The 22,041-nt window shown below is 40.7% G+C and overlaps 1 long non-coding RNA gene across 1 annotated transcript in view; it reads right to left on the bottom strand.

The window, feature by feature from the left end:
- Positions 1-3,238: 3,238 nt before the first annotated feature.
- LOC104945506 (uncharacterized) overlaps positions 3,239-22,041 on the bottom strand; it is a 21,348-nt gene continuing 2,545 nt past the window's right edge. Inside the window, exons 3-5 of the long non-coding RNA XR_798352.1 lie at positions 4,169-4,175; positions 3,751-3,754; positions 3,239-3,414 (exon numbers count right to left, since the gene is read on the bottom strand). This is a non-coding gene — a long non-coding RNA (uncharacterized lncRNA). The remainder of the gene's footprint in view (positions 3,415-3,750; positions 3,755-4,168; positions 4,176-22,041) is intronic.

Genomic DNA, 22,041 nt, shown 5'->3' with positions numbered 1-22,041 from the left:
TCTTCATATTTTACTATCGACCGATCGTTGTCCCTCATAATTTTCCTTTCTCTCTGTCCCGACAGTCAACTTTAGCTGGCCCTAGAGGACCGGCAGTTTGTTTTTCTTCTCAGGCTTCCTTCATGTCCGCATCAATGAGAATCGCGACCTAAAAATAACTTTGTCCGTGTCTTCGACTCGGCAATGGCGCACCAGCCACACGACTTTCTGAACAGTTGCTCGGAACTACCCTTTCGGTACAATTTGCGCGTGCAGTGGGCTCTGTTTTGTCACTACTGTTATAACGCGGTTCGGCGCCTAAAAAAAGTCTGTCGGAGTCCCTCATAAAGTTCTCGTTTTTTCTTCCCATTACTCGTATACCCGAACCATCTTTTGTGTTTACGAACCCTTCGCAGAAAAGCCCAGAGGGTTGAGTAACGGTTTCGACTTTTGTGTGTGGTAGCCCGCTCCTAAATTAAAAGGGCGAAACGTTTTGTCTAGCAAGTCCACTACAACCTCTCTATCGTCTACGTCGGATAGTTGGGCAAGTAACAGCCTATTTGCCAGTTTGCTTCCTAACTACCCTTTTAACCGTCTATACACAACCTCGTCGACTAGGTTTCGCATTTTCTCTCGGGCGAAATGCACGAGGTGGACCTACTTCAGTTGCTTGCAGCGTTAGACCGTTTGGACGAAGAATACACGCTATGCTTTACCACCGCTCCTATTTTCTCCTAAAAATAAAAACATTTGGAGACGGATGGCAAGTTGACGACTCCCGGTAAAAGTGGTGACACTTGTGAAACTAACAAAGTTACCCTAAAACCTGACAGGTTTACACAACTAACTCGTGACTGCCTCGGGCACGGTTACGACCCTGTCGTGTCCGCCCCAACAGGCTGCACACTTTCGCCACCGAGGCCCCGTTGAGCAGGTGCGTCGTATGTGGCCTTCTTGAACGATGTTCTTTTACGGGGGGCCTAGACTTCTGCCAAATTACTCCGCCAGTTTCGACAGTTGAGTAGTTCTCGGCCAAGGGTGACGTTTGTGCAAAATAAACGCCAAATACACTCTCCCTACCCGTCATACTATAGTGGTCGATGAACAATTGTTGACTTCACCCCACCCGAGAGGCCCCGTTATCAGGACTGCGCTGACCAACCTCAACGCAGCACTACTTCACGTAAACAAAAAAAAAGAGCTGTGTTGCAACTTGAGCGTGTGGCAAAGGTCCCAAAACTCCCCACCGATTCACCGCAAATGGACCGATATAAAAGGCCGGGGTGAATTTTACTGAGTTGGAGCCAGAGTTCCCATGGTCACTTGTATAGTTACAGGTCTTATTTCACTGTCGTTTGGTAAATTCTTCGACCGCGACACCCGATTCGCACCAAGCTCGTCAGTTTTGATACTTGAGCAACCTTTTATACCGACTAAAGACTGTTGCCTTGCATCAGGTGACGGTAACTTAATTACAGTTTACACAATCAGCATCAATCAAGTGCAGAGCTGTCCCGCCGGTCCCGCAGCAAAGTAGTCCGGCCGATTACAACAAATGTTCCTATCTCTCTGCTCGTCACATATCTAATATTTTAAGGAAAAATGCAATGATGAAAAGAATAATTACATTTTTTATATCATTTTAAATATTATTCTGTATATTTTTATCTGATTTCCCCCCCACAAAAATCATACTATTTTGGAAAAGATTTGGCGGCCCACTTGCAATACCTTCGCGGCCCACCAGGGGGCCGCGGCCCACAGGTTGGGAACCACTGCCATAGACAATGCTGACTCACAGTTGGAGCATTTCCACTAGCATAGAGGTATTTTTATCAGTACAAAATATTAACAACAATTAACAAAATATCTAGTTCTTTGAAAAAGAAAAACTTCAATTCCCATGTTAAAATCCGGCAAGAATCATCAAGCTTATTTTTTTTTACTTCTGCCAGGGAAGACCCAAAGCAATGACCAATCACAACAGAGTAAGCCTTGAGACAGGCGCTAAAAGGAGCATTTTAGATGGAGGGCGAATATATTCAGACAAGACATTATGAGGAAAATAATGTGTTTTTTAAACTTTAAAGCATGTGACCATGTTCTAGTGCTGGTAACCCAAAATAAAACTATGATCATATATCACCTTTAACATACATTATACACTTCAATGTGGGCGCCATTTACGTAAGGTAGTCAGTGCCGTTCTTTAATCCACCTCAATAAAAAAAAAGCCCCGTGGTTTAGCACTTAAAATATCTTACTACCGCTGAGACGGAGGGGGCATCCAAAGTTCGAGCAGCGGGCTGAGGGTTAGGTTGTGCCTGCAGCGAGTGGCACCAATGACACGGGCCAGTACCTCTGTGAAGGCAAGAGGATTAAGAGAGGAAAGTTGATCTCAATTTTGAAGAGGTTAGAGGAGTTTTCATTAGCCCTGAAATTAATATTCAGACTTCACTATAGGTTAGTGTCCCTCTACCCTCACTACTCCCTGTTTGTCCAGAGTGAAGAGGTTTGTGTTTAAAGACAGATCTCCTCGCCTGCAGCTAGCCGACTCCCTGAGCCTCTGCTGAATGATTGGGCGACCCTGGGTGAGCTTTTTCCCAGAGGCCTTTTGGTATTCTGTTCACAAAACCCTGTCTAAAGACTCTCATTGATCAGCCTGTCCTTAAGATCCTCTCCCCTCCTTCAGTGAGGAGTAACTGTTACATCACTGTCACTGGAAATGGATAAATGGTTATCTGATTTATGAGGGACTGGCTGGGTCACACTCACAATCTGTTCCTCATCTTACAAATGTTTCTCTTGATATACTGTGTTCTAAGTGTAGAGATGCAAACAAAAGATACTGGTAATGATTTGTGTTCCAAAGAAGGCTATGATTAATCAGATAAAGAGCTAGATCCAGGTGGTTCATTTTTATCATGCAGTCTGTTTATGAAAAGAATGGACTAAACTCCAAACATCTATGATGATGAAGTGGTCGTTTTTCTAAGAAATATATGTCTTTCAAGACATAAGACACATATAGATGCTCAACTCCACCTCTGAGGACATCTCCAGAGATGCATGGTTGGCAGCAGCTTGGAAGCAGGAGTGGGAGTCAGCCGGGCCCTCCCGAATCCACCGTTACATCTGGGACCCAGGAGATGGCGCCATTGGAGGAGACGACCTACCGCGCTGGCAGTGGACCACTCTGAACCGTCTACAAACTGGGGTCGGTCGCTTTAAAACATCGATGAAGACGTGGGGCTTGGCGGACAGTGCGGCATGCGAGTGCGGTGACCCTGAGCAGACCGCTGACCATATAATCACCATCTGCCCCTTATATAGACCACCCTCGGAAGCCAGCCTCTTCGACCTAGGACCAGAGATGCGGGCATGGCTACACGACACCGAGTTGGACCTCTAAAGTTACACAAAAGAAGAAGAAGTCTTTCAAGAAAAGTTGTTGACCTTGCAAAAGTAAATATTGAGTCCCAAAGTCTGAAGGAAGACCACTTCACTAGAAGAGCTCGAGGGTTCTTAACAGACCTTTAAATACAGTAGCACTTTCAGAAAAGGTTGTGCAAGGTCCAACTCCTGGAGTTTTCAAACAATTCTCACATCCTCAATCAGCATATGGAGTTTGCTCAGTTGAGTTATTTTCAGAAAAAGCAGTAAAACTCTGAACTTATCTAGACATATCCCAGGGGAGATGTATGCGAGACTAGGACATTAAACCGAAGCCATTTTCTATTGAGCCTGGCACAAAACTTGAAGACAACAAACCTAACTGCAGGTGAAGAAATGTCATAATGAAAACAGTTGTGTTGATAATAGTTGTGTTGGCAAATCATCAGAAAAATTGAAGAAACGGCGAGAGAGTTGGTTGTAAAAATCAACATGTGACTTTGGTGTATCCTGTGTCACGTCATGCCTCCTACATGCTTTCTCAAGGTGTCATCCATTTCCTAGACCAAACAGAGTATTTGCCCAAAAGTGAGAATGTTTCTGACAAACTTCTGACGTTGCTAAAAGCAAACTCAGAAACTCTAACAAAGGGGTGCCCACACTTTTTCAGCTTGGGAGCTACTTTTACAATGACTAAATCACTAATTGCGCCGCATAAGCGCATAATAGTGCGCCGCATTTGCGCTTCAGGTGAAGAGGTGAGGCCCCCTCATAACTGCATGAACCCGTATGGCACAATACAACTCAGACTGGCTTACCTGTACGTCAATCAAGTGGCAAATGCCATAGTAAGGATGGATGATAGGCTAACTTTCTTTTTGTTTTCCTTTTTTTTTCAATGCCATGCGATCTACCCACACTACCTTTGCGATCGTCGATCAAATGTGGCTGAAAGTAGACCTTTTTGCTTCTGTGTTTAATGTTTAATAACACAACAATTCAACTCAACTGTCGTAGCCTGCTTCAGGTCCTTAAAAACTCACCAAAGCTCAAAATAATACAAAGGAAACGACTGTTGGCACCTGCTATTCCGCTGATGTTTCAAACTATGATTTAGTTCAGGAAAAAACGACTGGACTTAATTCATGTATATTGACAATGTTCATCATTTATTTATTATTTTCAACATTCATAGTCAATTACCGAAAAAGACCATAAGATGTGGCTGAAAGCTTGAAATTGATGTTGCTGCAGTATTTTAACTCCCTTACAATGGCATTTTTTGTGTAATGATTTGCCAACACGAAATGCCAAACCACTAGGCATTGCTGTACTCAGATGAAGGTTATGTTCTGTACAAAAAAGAGAATTTCCACCTCAGATATCAACCATGGCCCTCACATGCACTTTCCACTAACTACCATGACCTAAAAAACTCCCAAATCATACCCTTCTCCACACCCGCCACATTTATAGAACGTCTTATTTCTATTCCTCACTCGGCTCCAATTCTACCTGAAGCCTTTTTGACAAGGTGGCACCTATCTCCCTGCACTCCACTGTACGCACCACCTGTGTCATGTCGCAGCCCACATGTTAATTATTCACCCCCGATCTATCTGTTAACAGCAGCCTACATGGCAAGTTACTCACCCCCAGTCAATAAATATTCTCTTTGCCAAGATTAGACGATTTTGCATGACCTAGATATCAAATCAAGCTATTGTTCCAGCTCTGTCATGCTGCATTTTCTCTCAGAGTGAGGAGAGGGAGAGAAGGTGAGGCAGATGGATGCTATAGGAATGCTTCGGTTCAACAGTGACCCCTGCTGTAGAGCGCACACTGCTTTCCCTTCCCTCAGGCCACACAGCTATAGGACTCTTTGAAACATGGGGGTTGTGTGGAGTCTCAGTTGTTTCCTTTCCATGCTGGGAGACAAACTGCATCTTCACATTCAAGGGTTCATCACTGCTGTATGGAGTCCACTGGAAGTACAAATACTGTAAAGGATAACAACAACAGAAATCAATATTTGCTCCCAGTGTGTGCTGCAGGGCTGGAGAGTGGACGCTGCTGGCCATGCAGTGTTTTACACACCTGCGTGCAACCATTCATTACAATAATTCAAACTATACACGTTTTTTTACTGTATTCTTTCTGCACAACAGCTACTTTGCACAATTGTAATGTATATATAACACATTGTCAATATGTTTCTGTATATTTCTATACATTTATTTTGCCTAGTGAAAATGTACTGTATATTGTAGAGTATTCACATGTATTCAGTATTGTCTTTATATTTAGATACTCTAGTGATATATGTTTTTTCTATTGTAAATCTGTATATATTTGCTGTTAATGGTATTTTTATTATGTTAGTATATTTGAATATGTTTAACTCATGTATAATGCTTGACAACACTGCTGCTGTGCCAAAATAATTTCGTAATTTGGAATTAATAAAGTATCTATCTATCTATCTATCTATCTATCTATCTATCTATAATCTAATAATGTCCCCAATGTAATTTCAATGAGCTTGATGAAGCTTGTCAGTGTAATTAAAAGTCCTTGATCACTTTTTTTAACAGCTTTAATGGGCAGCAACACTTTTTGCTGAAATAAATGGATACGTCAAAAACATGCACGTCTATATTTAGACAACAGAATTCACTTAAATGAATCAGAAAAGTAGTTCTGATTTGAAATAAATGGGGGTCATCTCTAAGAACAGTAAAACGATATAATAACATCTGATCACAACTCAAGCAGTATATTCAAAGTAACATTCACCAAGGTGTATCGTCACTTCTTCACTAACACATGCCTTTTTCTATAAAACATTACTATCTAACTCAACTGGAATTGCGCAGATGACTAGAGTGCCTGTAAAAAAGTAAGAATGTTTTTGTGCAAGGGTTTAACATGGTATGGTTTTAGTCCAAATGCAGGGAAATCAAAAGCTAAGACTGGCTAAATGAGACTTGGATTATACTGCACACGTAGTCATTGATATTGATTTATCAAAATACATACATAGAAATAAACTCGTCGATTAAGTGAAAAGTATCTAACAGCCACTTATCAATCTTCCTCTGAACCAGCAGTGGGATTTAATAAGTATTTGAAATCCATTTTATTTGGATTACATGCAGTCGTCTCACCCTTTAACATGTGTATGGGCGACTGTGGCTGCGAGGGAGTGCGGTCGTCTTTCAACCAGAAGGTTGTGGGTTCGATCCCAGCTCGTGCAGCCAACATGTTGATGTATCCTTGGGCAAGATACTTAACCCTGAGTTGACTGATGGCATGGCCAACGGTGTGTGCATGTGTATGAATGCTAGTTCCTAGAGTAAGGTACACTGCTCTGTATGAATGGGTGAATGTCATGTAGTATGTAAAGTGCGTTGAGGGGTCGTAAAGACTGGATAAAGCGCTATATAAGTACAGTCCATATATATATTTATTTTAATTTTATATTCTATGATATAAATTGGAAACGTGTCAACCATCTTAAATTGATTGAGGTCCAAAGCAGCAACTCTGATTCGATAGATTTAATTACAAAAAAAATGACTTTGAAGTTTTTAATGCATAATTTAAATGCAATTAGAATGCATCAACTCATAATTAAATGTTATACAATGAATACATGGATTGAATGCTTTAAATATAAAGAAAATTATCCTGCTCATCCGTGCATTACATGTCAGAGTGGTCACCTCCACAAATATGCCAGGAATGCAGAGTACTCCAAATCCCGCCCTAATCCTCACCTTGACCATTTGTCTGAGTGGCAGGTGTAATCTTTGTTCAAGGTTGGTAGACTGCTGCTTTTGGAAGATTGAGAGTGAGGGGGGGGGGAGGGGGGCAGTTATCCATGCCATGCCAGAGGGGCCAGTTACTCTGAAATGCTCAAGTCCGAGCAAATGCAGCTGCAACCTTGTCAGTGCTAGCAACCTGCTTTATGTTTCCCTGTAGCAGCAGAGCGAGAGTTATCCCTGGTTGTGCAGCAGCAGGCAAGATTTAGCGGTCCTCTTACCCTCGGCCCGAACCGTCAGTCACTCAGAGCGGAGCGGCTGCCTGGAGGCTGCCACAGGAAGTATACATCATCCACCTATCATGTCTCCCAACCACTATTACGGCATTTGAATCGGCTTGTCAGAGGAAAATATTCATGAAAGGCAATTAAAATAACTAAAAGATCCATCAAGCATAAACACAGGAGTTGACAAAATTACCATCTTGATGAATATTTATCAAGAGGAATGGCTCGATCAAAGGGTTTCTAAAGCGCGGGGCAGACGCCTCATGTGAATTCAGGAAAGAAAAATCTTGGTGTTTTCTGAGTGATGAATTTGTTAAATGATAAGGATGTTGGTTTAAACAGACACTGGGGGCTTGTGGGTTGATATGTCTGCCGCTTGAGGGAGGGAGATTTGACTCCTGCAGGCTCCAATACATTTATGAATAAAGCCCTAAAGCTGAAGAAGATTTTCCTAAAGGCTATTTCAGAGAGATAAAACAGGGCAGAGAACTGTGTTCAAGGTCATGTGGATCAGTACCCAGGAATTCCTCATAGCGAGATGATTAGAGAAATATGAAATACACACATCTTAAGGAAAGATACTATCAAGTAGAAACGGATCATTTGGTTTTGAGGCTTAATAAAAACTGAAGACTGAAGTCAAAATTCCCTAGTCGCTGTAATTAAACTCTTGAGATTCATATTATGTTTTCCTCAACGTCTGCATGTGCTTATTACTTCTCTTGTGGACAGGAGCTTCTGACAGCTCATGAATATACTGTTTATCTAACTGAATTATCAGATGACAAAATGATAAGCCTCTCTTAAACCCAGCCTGCCTCATTTACCTTCAAGAAGCAACTTTACAATAAGGGGCCAATACCTTTAGATTGGCTCTTGGAATGACTGTTTTCACTGACTTTTTACAAACAAACCAACAAGAGAACGTAAAGTTATATAAAAGGACAGGTCATTTATCGAATGGACAGTTGTAGCTTTTCTGTATCATCAGGATCCACGTAGTGAAATCAAATTCAGTGACTGACAGAAATGTATGCAGCATTTGAATGTTTCTTATGTCTAATGTTTCTGGTCTTATTACTGTGGGACGTGTGCACCACACCCTTTGTTGATAGACTTAATGAATTGACAAAGTACACAGAGTGAGCTCCTGGGAACTTGCACTGAAGTGCATATGTGTTACCAAATGATTTGCCAAATTTGCATAAATGGGTTGTATTATAAATGTCCTAATACAAGCCAACTAGAAAATAATTTCCTAAAAACATTTCTTAATCACAAGATGGCAACCTGCTGCACAGTCAGTTTAAAAGTGGGCATACAGTAGACCCGCCTTTTCAAGCAGCCAGGTCCACACCAGGGTTTGATTGACGGCTCTTTTGAACCAAAGAGATTAGGTATGAAAGCACGCTACACTTAGATAGAAAATAAACATGACACTTAATTTTCTGATGGTTTACCTACACTTGTATAGCTTCTACACAAGAGTTTAAGAGTAATTATGGTAAATGACCTACCAAATCTGTGTTTCATTTTCCTTTAGAATAGTGGCTGTATTCGTCATGGTGTTAATCTCCCAAAGGCAAGAGGTCAGCCACTATACTGTATCATCAGTTGCACTGTATGTCAAACAAATACAGTATGTTCAACTGGTAAAGTAAGGCGCACAGACAGGAAGTTGAGCGAGACAGATGTCAGACTTTAACAAAGTCCATTAAAATATCATCACATTTGCATATGACCCGGGACAGAAGGTTGTTGAAGCACACCGGATGATTTAAAAACATTTGATCAAATTAAACTTGTTTCATTCAAGGCTAAACTCAGCCATCAGCATTCAGACAGGATGAGTTATTGTCTCGTCTTGCCTGAGCCTTGCGTGTCAACCAAATAAAAATTCTGCACGTATTACGAGAGTAAACTTTTCATGCAAGGTAGGAAGGATGAAAAAAATGGTGGCAGTGGGAAATGGTTGGAGGCAAACAGTACAGAAGGTTTGGAGGACTCTCAGTGACACTTTGAGGTTCTGGAGGGAGGAAGATAGATGGTAGTAGGAATGAGCGCTAGGAATGAGATTAGTTAGCATTTTAGCAATCTGGGCTCCCTTGTCTTATAGTCAATCGTTTTTGGTTAGATGCTAGAAATAAGGTCTGTGGTGTTCAACGACATCAAATGCGTCAGTAAATATCCTACTAATAAATGTCTGGAACTTGTATGTATCTGTAATGACTAAACTTCCCATTAAGTTGCTTTGAGGTGAAATGACGCTCGTCACTGTCCATTCTGAAGTTGAGGTTACGTGACATTTATTAAAATGAAAAATAAAACATACCATTATTAAGGCACGACTATACTGTCAACAGAAAATATTCAAATCCAGCTCTGCCTCTTTGTCTTCCACACCCCAGCATACAACAAGTGAACTAAGTACCATTAACCACAGCCAGGTGATAATTACCGAAAGTATCCAAGAACAAATGTGTGCAGTGTAAACAATTATTGATACAAATAAAAACAACAAACAACGGTTAAACACGCATTTTGGCTCTTACAGGGTTTTTTAAATGACGGTTGCTAACAAATGATTTAGTGGGACAACTTAACATCATCACGATGAAGATGCCTTTAGCTGTTGACGCATGACATGCCATCAACATGTAGTTCCTTATAGCCTAGCCATTTATGCTTCAATTATTAAAAAGGTGGTGTTAATATGTGGAGATTATCCTGCTGAACAAAATATATAAGTGACCTTTAACGTGTATTAGCAACAGATCTTATTTTCCACAATATTTCAAAACTATAATGGAAAAAGCCCTAATGGGAAAATTGCTTTTGAAGAGGGAGCTCTTGCGATGCTGACTTCTGAGTCGACCTACAAAAACGCCATCACTGCACCGCTCTATAAAAGGTTCCTATAAGGATCCTAATTCTTTATTTTAGTGCCATCCCCCTCCTAAAATGGCCTCTTTTGCTGGATTCTCTCTTATCCAGACGAGCTGATATGTGAGTGAGCGAGAGAGCAGATAGCCTCCCGTGCTCTCCATCTGGCTACCCGACACACACTTTATGTTTACCAATGAGCTGCCGAGGAGATGGCGTCATTCAGGGTGACAGGTGAGGGTGATTGCGCACCGCAGGCCTGTCGGTTTGTGTCTCCTTTTCCAGTTTCACCTGCATGAATCGAGAGGAGGAGAATTGGGAAGGGACCAAGAAGTTCTCCTTTAAAGTCGTTACGAAAACTGACTGCTCCGGTAGTACCTGACTTGTCTTGTTAGTGAGCAGCTTTGGCACCAGTGGGATTATGCATTACATCTGAATGTGTAACTCCTGCTCCTACGCCTGGATCTACAGAGCATCAGAGGCATGGCTCTCATTTTAAACAGATGCCCTTATGCAAGTTGTTAAAGAAATGCAAGGATATTTATACACATCCCTGTGTACACTTTCTTTTCTTTTGGAGACAAATGAATCTCATTCAATGCTGCGTTATCACTATAACTACCACTGCCACTACAATACGAACAGCTGAATCCCTTATAAGGAAAAGTCTTTGGTGGAAATCTGTGTATTCACTTTTCTGCCGATTTGGTCAGAACGTCGAAACCACTTATGTAATGTTAGACATGTATGCTTAGGTTCGTTAAATCAAATTTTAGAAGTATCAAATAAGTGGCTTTGTGAGCAGAGAGGTAAAAATGATGTGATTGGCACGTTCAGTTTGGCTCTTTTTTCCACACAAGGACAGTTTAGCATTTGCTACAGTGTATTGATTGGGGGGGAGGCATTCTCAAAATAAAGGTTGAATAGTTCCTAGTGATTATTTTATAGTATATCGGCTTGTTATGCCCATATCTATTTGAGATATAGCAAATGTTTACTGTTTAACCAAGACAAAGCTCAACTCTGCTTAATCTGATTATTGATTATTGGTTGGGCCTATCACCACGATTGACCTCTTCTTACATTTTATAATACTCATTCAATTTGATGTTAATACAAAATAAATAGATTATCTCCGCTATAATTGACTGCATAGACCTATGTCAAAAAGAGATTTTAAGGTTTAATTGGATTTTAGGTATCCTTAAAAGAGTAAATATATGTTCATTGTTACAAACAATAGAGAAACATGAATGTGTTCATTCTGCATTCCGGCTTAGTTCACCTGAGCTGTCCCGACCAAACAGCCGGGGGCTCATATCCTTCCATTAGGCTTTGATCCAGCTCATGAGCAACCAGCCTGCCAGGAGCTCAGATATGACACCTCAGGGGGTCTTTGTGTCCTCTCACATAGCGAGGTCCAACCATTTAGTGACATGCACACAGCTGAATTGTTTGGTGGAATAAAGGAAAGAATATGTGCTAAATGGCGGCGATCCAGTGAACAACGGTGGCTGTTATCAGAGCGACGCAAGGCACTGGATGTTTACCTTTTTGACACAGATGTTGGGCTGCCTGCTACATCAACAACCAATTTCAGAGGATAGGGCAAATAGAAATTGAAATTCAGTTTATTGATCCAGTCTTTGTTTTGGTGAATATGTCAGACGCTTCCTTTCGCAGGCTGTTTCAGAGAGATATAACAATCACTTCTCTCTCCTCCTGCCTATTTGCAGACAGTTCCTACAAAGAAATACCAATCATACAGCAGTCTCAGTTATGAGGGAAATATTTCCTCCTAATACCATGCAGACAGAAAGCTTTCTGTGCCGGCAGCGATTGTCCCTCAGAGCTTTGCTAATTCTGTCAGACGCCATACACTTGTGGAGACAACAAAATCCCCTCCACTCCCTTAGTGCCTCAAAAAGACACACAAATCTGACAGCCGAAATGAAACTGACACCTGTCAGCATGGTATGCAGCAATGTCAAACACTGACATGCACACACACACACACTCAGTGCCCAGTGAGAGCCATGCATGACACCCAGAGCAGTGTATCCAATGCGATGAACACACTCCTTATCTCACCACTGTGCACCAGAGTCTGGTTGGATGTCGGCGCATCATATCACACAGAGCACTTCCCACTGAAGCCAGATGAGACTGGGCATAACAAGTGAGACTTAATTCACTTGAACAGTGACTTTGTAAAGCAACAGAAAATCGAAATAGAGGGAAAAAATTGTCTGAGACAAGAACAGCCGACAGCATTACTGTCACTTTACTGTCAGTTTTTACTTTATTTATTGCAGTGACTCTGAAAACAAATCTGAACACCTTTCAACTTTAAGGGCTAGTTCATTAGCGTGACACAATCATCATTAGACAACATATATGTCACATGAGTTGCGTACAAGGTAAATGCCTTCCAAATGATCATTGGTGTAGTATAGGACTCCCTGTGAAAGTCATAAAGAGTGATCTTAGTAGCTGGAAATGTTTGCAAGCATGAATTTCAATTGAACAAAATAACAAAAAAAGGGTATTATATTATAAGTGGGACTACAGAGTTAATTGTGCAGCTACACAGAGTACAGAAAAGTAATTTAGTAGAGGGTGTGTGTTCTCCCCCATGGCACTCATTGCAGGAAACAGATGAGAGGGATTTTGGATGGATTATGAGCATTAGCAGTACGCTACCCCCCATACCCCCTCCCTCGTGGGCCTTATTATTAGTTGGCTAAATGTATTATTATGAAAATATCTTAGTCATACTGTGTGCCGTGCGGGATTGCAAACGTTATTACATATCAGCTACAGATGGAGTGAAAACCCTCAGGGAGTTTTAAGTTAACGCATCACTTACTTGAAAACAGACTTACACATGTAAACATGTATGCTTGCACAAAAATGTCTTCTTATCATTTTGTCAATTAGGGAGTCAAATAAAAAGCTGTACTTCTATAATTCCATTGTGCATTCTATTTTGAAGTGACCTACTTGCAGAGAGAAAGCTGTCAGGAGATGGAAAAGGCACGCATGACATCTTGTGTGAAGATAGGAGATAGAATAGAAGAAGCTAGATCATATTTTTCCTTTCTCATCTGTCAGGTTGTATACAGTATATTGACTCATGTATATTCTCGGTGTGTATTTATACTTTGTTCCAGCTGCTCCTCACAATCTCTCACCATTTCTTGTTATCTTTCATTTGGTCCGTCACGTTCCCCTTCTTTCCCCAGAGGGCGGACTCTAGCTACTAAAATCTGCTTTATTGATCTAATTTTTGTGAGTTGTGGTCCTGTCATTGACAGATGGAACTCTGGGAGATATTACAAAATAGAATACAACTCCTCTCCCCACAACTCAGACAGAGGATTGGTGGCTACAAGTTTGCCGGAGTTTAATTTGTATCAGCAGTGTCATTGCAGCAGAGCAGCATGTTGAACAAATATAATGAATAATTGAATTGGGTCTGAACAAACATAGCTCATGATTAAAAACAGACTGTGGCAACATTAAGTTCTCGACAAACACAAATCAGTGGTAGAACTGCAGGACAGAGAGAGGAAATGGTTGGGGTCCAACAACCGTGCCCTGAGGGACGTCTCAGATTTTGAGATTTAAATTGGAACTAAAATGATATGAAAGAATCGTGACTGTAGGTAATAGAGCTGAATCGTTTGATGGGGCTGTTTCGGGACAGAATCAAGCTCTCTGTGGGGAATGGCTTTCCCTTTTACTTCAGGCTGTAGAGCAGGAATACCAATGAGAAATTCATAACTAGGAAGTGAGCCAAAACAAGCTTTCAAAGCCTCCTTTAGATGGGCTCTGATTTCCCAGCCTAACATTGGAATAAGAAGCTGGAATTAAGTACTGAGGCTGAGAGAAATATTTCTATGCATTCTCCCTCTAAATGTAAGGGGTTAATGGGTATTTTAGGTTAGTATCAAAAAGATGATTATGATGCACTGTGAAGTCAAATTCTAATCTTAAAACGCTCTTTAGTTGTGTGACATTATTGCAAACAGGAATTATTACTGCTCAGAGTGAGACAGACTTGTATAGTCTTATGTGTTTTGAGCCTATACGAATAAACTGTTAAACAGTCAAATCCCAGCAAAACCTCTCTTTTTTATTATCAAAATCATAATGTCTTTATTTGCATGAATGTGATGCCGAAGTGCTAATTAAATAAAGCAACATTCTATATCAAGTATTTATTAAATTGCCCTCAGATGCCTGCATGAGTTATAGTAATATTAATATCGCATTGACTATTTAACTCTGTTTTATGTTGACTTTATTCACCTTCCTGCTGCTGTAAATACTCAATAGAGCTCCAACTGTGTATAAACCCACTGCTGGAGACGCTCCCCAACAAATTCCCTTTTTACCATTTCTAAACATGGGCGTGAAATGTGTTGAAAATACATTATTGAACAACATTTTATTAGAAAAGCTGACTCATGCATTACTAGTTGATGGGCTTTAATGAGAAACATTTATGAATGGGCATATTTCAAGGTGTTTGGTCCAATACATTTCTTATTCATTAGGTTTTTAATATACCTGCTGGTTCATCACCTTTGCAACTAGGGATGCTCCGATCGCTAATTTTGGGGCCGATCACCGGAATCAGTATCGGCCGATACCGATCACCGATCCGATCGAGTGGGCGGGGCCTATGGGGATCCTCCATTTAAAGTGGTGTTTAAAACGCAGTTAATGGGGCTCATTCACCGGCGCTTCCACAAACAACAACAAACATCATTATTACATTCAAATTAAGTACATTATTCAAGTTTACATTAACTTTGGATTATAACACGGGACCCATCAGCCAATAAGACTTTGCCCGGGGCTACAGAAAAAACATCCGGGGCAGGCCGACGCACCTGCTCCTGACAGCATCGTCTTATGCAGCTTACTGATCCAGTAATGACTGAGTGACCCGACAGTGAAGAATAAATATATTTATAACTAGTTTAGCTTGTTCCAGAAGTGGATAAAATAGCTAAGTGTGTTAGTGTTTTGCTCCGATCCGCGAGCGGAGCTGCAGGATTTCTGCTTCACACACGTTGCATAGCGCTATTTTATTGTCATTTTTGGACACCTTAAAATACTGCCAGACTGGTGAAGCCATTTTGTGGAGCTTGAGAAAAGTGTCATGTATTTTACGTCATGCATTCCTATTTGCAACCATTTTGACTTCTCACTGTAATTTGGATATTAATATATATATATATTTTTTAACAAACAAGATTTTCTTTGGATGATTCAGCTCTACTCAAAACAGATGTAGGCGCATTCTGAGTGCACACAAAATTAAAATGGTAAAAGGCTCTGACGAAATTCAGAAGTGAACTGTTTCCCTCCAGTCGGCAGCAAGGGTCATGACACCCGCTATATTAAATGTATCCCTGTCTGCAGGCTCAATTGTTTTCCCTTTTCTCCATGCACATTATTTGTCATGCCTGTCACTAAGGCCTGTTCTGAGAGCAGTGAAAGGCACTTAGCCGCTCTCTACTCAAGCATCAGGAACAAGGCGTTTCCAGACTAACAGCGTCCTGAGTGGGTGTCACTCTGGAGAGGCTCCGAAAGAAAACTGGCTGAGTGAGCAGCAATGTATTATCAAGGAAATGATGAAGGGCTTTGTTTGTCCTTTCACCTGCCTCTCACTTAAATGGAGCTTCATTTCCTCCTACGGTATTATTTGAACCGCTCCATCCTCCTTTCATGTCTCGCTTGACCCCTCCTGCACTTTCCATTTCCAGCCTCCTACGGTGCTTGTTTTAGGTCATCTCTTTACATACACATTTTATATTCTTGTCTCCTTGTGGCTTTGTGCTTATCAGTGCGAGCAACAACAGATAAGACTCAAACAGCAGAAGCTATTCTGGGTTGGTTAAAGTGGTGAGACACCTGAGGACATTCCATAAGCTACTTTGCCTGAAATTTTAAACAGTTTAACACTTTTTAGAGGTTTACAAAGAGTCAAATGTCAAGGTTACATCTGATGGACAACCATTTGCTATTTTTACCAACTTCTAATTTCCTTAAAGGAACGTTCCTTTATTCCCTGGTCTTAGCAATTACTCTGTTACGAAAACTATGTTATCATAAGATATAGGCCAAAAATATCAAAACATGCCAGAATAATGTTTTTAAAGAGTTTTGCATTTTGGGAACTCTTCAAGTCAGGCTGGATGAGACTATCAATTCTACTCTAATATCTGTATGCTATTTAGCCCAGAGACGATGAATTCGCTGAGCATTAAACAATTATTAGGGCTAGAGGGAAACAGCTGCTAAAAGTTCAGCATTGCCGCAAAACAATGTGGACATACAGTATTTATGTATGCCTCAGTTGATCGATGCCAGCAAATGTTCTGAAGAAACAAAATTCGGCACAAGAGTTGGAAATGCGCCGTAACAGAGCTTCAAAAGGCCAATCGGTGCACTGAACAGGTTTTGTCAGGAGACACCAAGTTCGCAGCCAGGCCACACATTGTCTGCCCGAACCAACCAGCTTCCTTTCAGGGTGCCAACACAACAAGGAACATCTTTCCATTCACCACTGAGTGCCATCCTGCTCTTGTCTAAAGCAGAGAGCTTTGGCAACAGGGCAGTGTATTCAAGATGAGTCATGAAATAATGTGAATTATATATGAATGAGTGCATAAAATCATGTCTGTGAGTCTGCGCGTGTTTGTTGCACTATAAGTACACTCACTGCTTCTTTTATCTACTCTTTTGTCATGCTTTTCTCTTTCTCCCTTTTCATGCCTCTCACAGGGATAAAATAATTAAACAAGAAAGGAAAATACATCCAGCAACTTCTCGATCTTGCCAATTTACAAAGGTGGATTGGTCAGGCGGAGGCTTCTTAAAAGGGCAGACGAGGTCTTGTTTGTGAGAAACGGTGAGAGAGTGGCGTCAGTTCAGCTTTTCTCAAGCTTTTTTTTACAGAGGTAACACAAGGTGATTGTACAGACAAGGTGAAGTGGAGATGATATATAGCTAACTCAAAAGACCTGCAAACATTCACGTTGCCAGTCCTCTGTGTGTGTGTGCGCGCGTGTGTGTGTGTGTGTGTGTGTGTGTGTGTGTGTGTGTGTGTGTGTGTGTGTGTGTGTGTGTGTGTGTGTGTGTACACCCCTGTGAAGCACAGAGGAGTAGTGAGGATGACAGATTCCTCTCCCCTTGGCTGTCAGCGCTACCTGTCTGTGTGGGCCGATAACACAGGAGCCTGCTAATTAATAACCAATTGATGCGTTTATCGTCAGGTGTGAGCATTCATAACAAATGGGGGGGCGGGGGGGACACCTTTCAAAAGTCAGCTTTGTCCTGCAACACTGACCTTCCACTGAAATAAGAAAAGTTCCTGATGACACTGTTAATAATAAATACATTAGGTTACTTTCCCTTGTTTCCAATACATATTTCCTGATTCTTTTAACACTTTCTGATTAACACTTATTTTTCAAGTAAAACAATTGACCTCACCTATACACTGACCTCATATCTGGAGATTTTCTTTAGGCAATGAACCTTCACAGAGAAACATCTCATTAGAATAAAAGAAGTTCTGTTCTCAAGGTTCTTTTGGGCATTTTTCGAAATGTGACGGATGACAGTGTAAAAAATGGGGAAAATTGACAGAGAGAGAAGAGGGAGGTAACACATGCCCATGACTGGAATCAAACCAGAGACATTGCAGTAAGTAACATTTAACCTGTAGGTTTATAATGGCTTGTAAGGATCGATATATTTGTACTATAACAACAAAAGGACCCTAAATAATACAGTTGGTTGTGAGAGGTAATATGATTACTATTTTTTTTAAAGCAGGACAATCACAGGTGTTATAAATAACATTAACAATAGCTCTACACAATTAAGATTTATGTGTGCAAATGTGCAAAATCCATTGTTTTGCCTGTTTGCTCACTGTCATGTTTCTTGGAACCATAATGTAAATAAGCCATCTACTAACCCTGCTATGAGTGTGCTACAGTCTATTGAGTTAAGAACAACTGAAAACCTCTTGTTCAGAAGCCAAAATAGTGACTACGTTAAGTGTCATCTTAAATCCTGCACTTCCAAGCATGCCATTTAAAGGAAAAGCTGCCATTAAGACATTTAAAACAAACGCAGTATGACACCCTATTGAATATAAGACACTAATGGTCGAAAGCCATAAGCTGATATGAGAATTAGGAGGAGAAGTTGTCATAAAAAAGTGACTTGGCAGTGTCTCAGACTGTGTCTCCATCTCTGCTTCCACATTATAATGTAAGTGACAAAGCCAGACCATTAGAGAGGGACTGGCCTCTGTGGGCCGCTACATTACATTTCAACTTCCAACGGGTTGGGTTCTAAGGGAATGTGCCGATATGCTTTCAATATTCCAGCTACTCCCTGCAGCAGGGTTTCTTGGAATGATACACTAGTTACAATTTGAAACATCTCTAACATATACAGTCCTACAATCCTGAACTTTACCTTTAGTGAAGAGATGAAACGTGGTTGAAATGGCTCCAACTGAAGCCCTCAACTACTGAATTCTTTATGAACTGGAGATAATGACAACATCTTAGAAAGCTGAGTATAGTTTTTGGAGGAGATACAAACATTCACCTTCTTTAAATCTGTAGAGGGTAGCAATGTTTTGTGTGAATTCTTGGCAGAGTGGATTATTGTCTCAACCCCCTGAAGTGGGCTTTTAAATGCACCCTTTAAAGTTTCATGTCTTTTCAAGTTGAAGGACAGACCTCCAAGTTTAGTTCAAATTGTAGTTTTTTTGTCATCATCATCAGTTTTTCTTTAATGGGTGTACTGTAAGGGAGAGTTATTGCCGTGGGCCAATCTCGTTTTCTACCGTCAGTGAGAGGGTCTGATTGGGTTCATACCTATTGCTCATCTCCTTGCTAAATCTGCATACTATTACACAAACAGCTGACTGCATTGACATGACTGCATTCACTCCTGTCTTCAGATGCTCCAAGCACAATCTTTTTCTTCTTCTTCCATTAACCTGAATATAACTAATTTGTCATGTTTTGGGTATTTTATTCCGTTTTTAGACTGATTGAGCATTGAGTATAGAAGAGAGGACATTCAAAACATGACTTATTCTGAAAAAGAGGGAACACTGATGAATTGAAAAAGACAATTCTTTATATTTACATTTTCCAGCGCTTTTTCTTTTTTCTTTTAGGGTGAAACAAGTCAATTGGATTTGTATTACATTACATGTTACTTGTTATTAATGTCTAGTATTAGTATTAGTGTCAAAGCAGCAGTCATATTTAAGTTTGAGTTTATCTGGGTTACTTTCCAACATGCTATACTGGTTGATGTCATAGATTATTTTGATCAGAAATCTGTAGGTGAAATGTTGAAATGTTGTTTTGATTACATACATTATTCTTTTAGTATTGAGTATTCAGGTTATATATTATTTTCCTTAACTTTTTGTACAAGACTGAATTTTTTTTCTGTAATCTCCTTGTGATGCATTAGAGAAAAAGTCGGAGATCACACACATGGTTTAAGCCGGCTATAGTGAGAGGATTATAAAGAACAAACAACACATCTGTACATGAAATGTTGCGTACATACTCAATTCAACTCACTGTATTATTTAAAGTGGACCTATTATACTATATTGGAAACATATATTGTAGGGCCATACAAAACATGTCTGTGAAGTTGTTTGTTCAAAATACCAAACAGATCACCCATTGTAGCCAGGCCTCATACTGCTCATACCCCTCTTTTGCAGCCCTGTTACAGAAACGCGGATTTTGGGTCCTTAGCTTTAAAAAAAAAAAAAGGAGGCGGAGCTAATGCCTGATCAGAATTCTACCGGAGATAAAGTTCAATTCTGCTGTGATAAAACGCCATCCTGTTTAAACCACATCAAGGATTATTTCTGAAACAGTATGGAGCTCAAATACTTTTTCTCTTGCGGGTTTACCACAAGGTGAGTTTTTATTTCCTGCTTTTTAAACACATGTGCTCTACAGTACAGGTTAGCTCTGAGTGTTAGCGAGGCTTGCCAAAGACGAGATTACGTCCAAAACACGTCAGGCATTGTTTCTGATAGCAACTCTCTGTGAGTCTGCCGCCGATTTGACGTCATATCGGCAGGAAATCTGTATCCGCTCGTTGTACCCCCGTTTTTAAGAGATTTGGGTACGGAGGAAAAGAGAAAGGGTTTTATTTTCTGACGCTGCGTGAGTTCGTGAGTATAAAAGACATCCAAAAGTGTATTTTGCATGATAGGTCCCCTTTAAGTTCAAATGTAATGTTTGTAGGAAGTGCTGCAGTGTTGTGTTGATAAAAAGCAGTAGCAGTATGTACATGTATAATTTTGACCAACATGAAAACTTTTTAAGATGACAATATGTCAGTGTTTCGTCCACAGCTTGTTCTGCTGACTCCAAGTGGCCAAACAAATGACTACTGCTTTAAATATATACCTAAAGTATTAAAAACACAAGGTAAACTACAGTTACAGTGGGGCAAAAAAGTATTTAGTCAGCCACCAATTGTGCAAGTTCTCCCACTTAAAAAGATGAGAGAGGCCTGTAATTTTCATCCTAGGTATACCTCAACTATGAGAGACAAAATGAGAAAAAGAAATCCAGAAAATCACATTGTCTGATTTTTAAAGAATTGATTTGCAAATTATAGTGGAAAATAAGTATTTGGTCACCTACAAATAAACAAGATTTCTGGCTCTCACAGACCTGTAACTTATTCTTTAAGAGCCTCCTCTGTCCTCCACTTGTTAACTGTATTAATGGCACCTGTTTGAACTCGTTATCAGTATAAAAGACATCTGTCCACAACCTCAAACAGTCACACTCCAAACTCCATTATGGCCAAGACCAAAGAGCTTTCAAAGGACACCAGAAACAAAATTGTAGACCTGCACCAGGCTGGGAAGACTGAATCTGCAATAGGTAAGCAGCTTGGTGTGAAGAAATCAACTGTGGGAGCAATTATTAGAAAATGGAAGACATACAAGACCACTGATAATCTCCCTCGATCTGGGGCTCCACGCAAGATCTCACCCCGTGGGGTCAAAATGATCTGTGAGCAAAAATCCCAGAACCACACGGGGGGACCTAGTCAATGACCTGCAGAGAGCTGGGACCAAAGTAACAAAGGCTACCATCAGTAACACACTACGCCGCCAGGGACTCAAATCCTGCAGTGCCAGACGTGTCCCCCTGCTTAAGCCAGTACATGTCCAGGCCCGTCTGAAGTTTGCTAGAGAGCATTTAGATGATCCAGAAGAGGACTGGGAGAACGTCATATGGTCAGATGAAATCAAAATAGAACTTTTTGGTAAAAACTCAACTAGACGTGTTTGGAGGAGAAAGAATGCTGAGTTGCATCCAAAGAACACCATACCTACTGTGAAACATGGGGGTGGAAACATCATGCTTTGGGGCTGTTTTTCTGCAAAGGGACCAGGACGACTGATCCGTGTAAAGGAAAGAATGAATGGGGCCATGTATCGTGAGATTTTGAGTGACAACCTCCTTCCATCAGCAAGGGCATTGAAGATGAAACGTGGCTGGGTCTTTCAGCATAACAATGATCCCAAACACACCGCCCGGGCAACGAAGGAGTGGCTTCGTAAGAAGCATTTCAAGGTCCTGGAGTGGCCTAGCCAGTCTCCAGATCTCAACCCCATAGAAAATGTTTGGAGG

The sequence above is a fragment of the Notothenia coriiceps genome, unplaced genomic scaffold (assembly GCF_000735185.1).
Source record: "Notothenia coriiceps isolate Sejong01 unplaced genomic scaffold, NC01 NC01_scaffold00000339, whole genome shotgun sequence".
In the NCBI taxonomy this organism is placed as follows: domain Eukaryota; kingdom Metazoa; phylum Chordata; class Actinopteri; order Perciformes; family Nototheniidae; genus Notothenia; species Notothenia coriiceps.
Note: the sequence above shows the minus strand (reverse complement) of the source record. Positions and strands in the feature narration are given on the sequence as shown.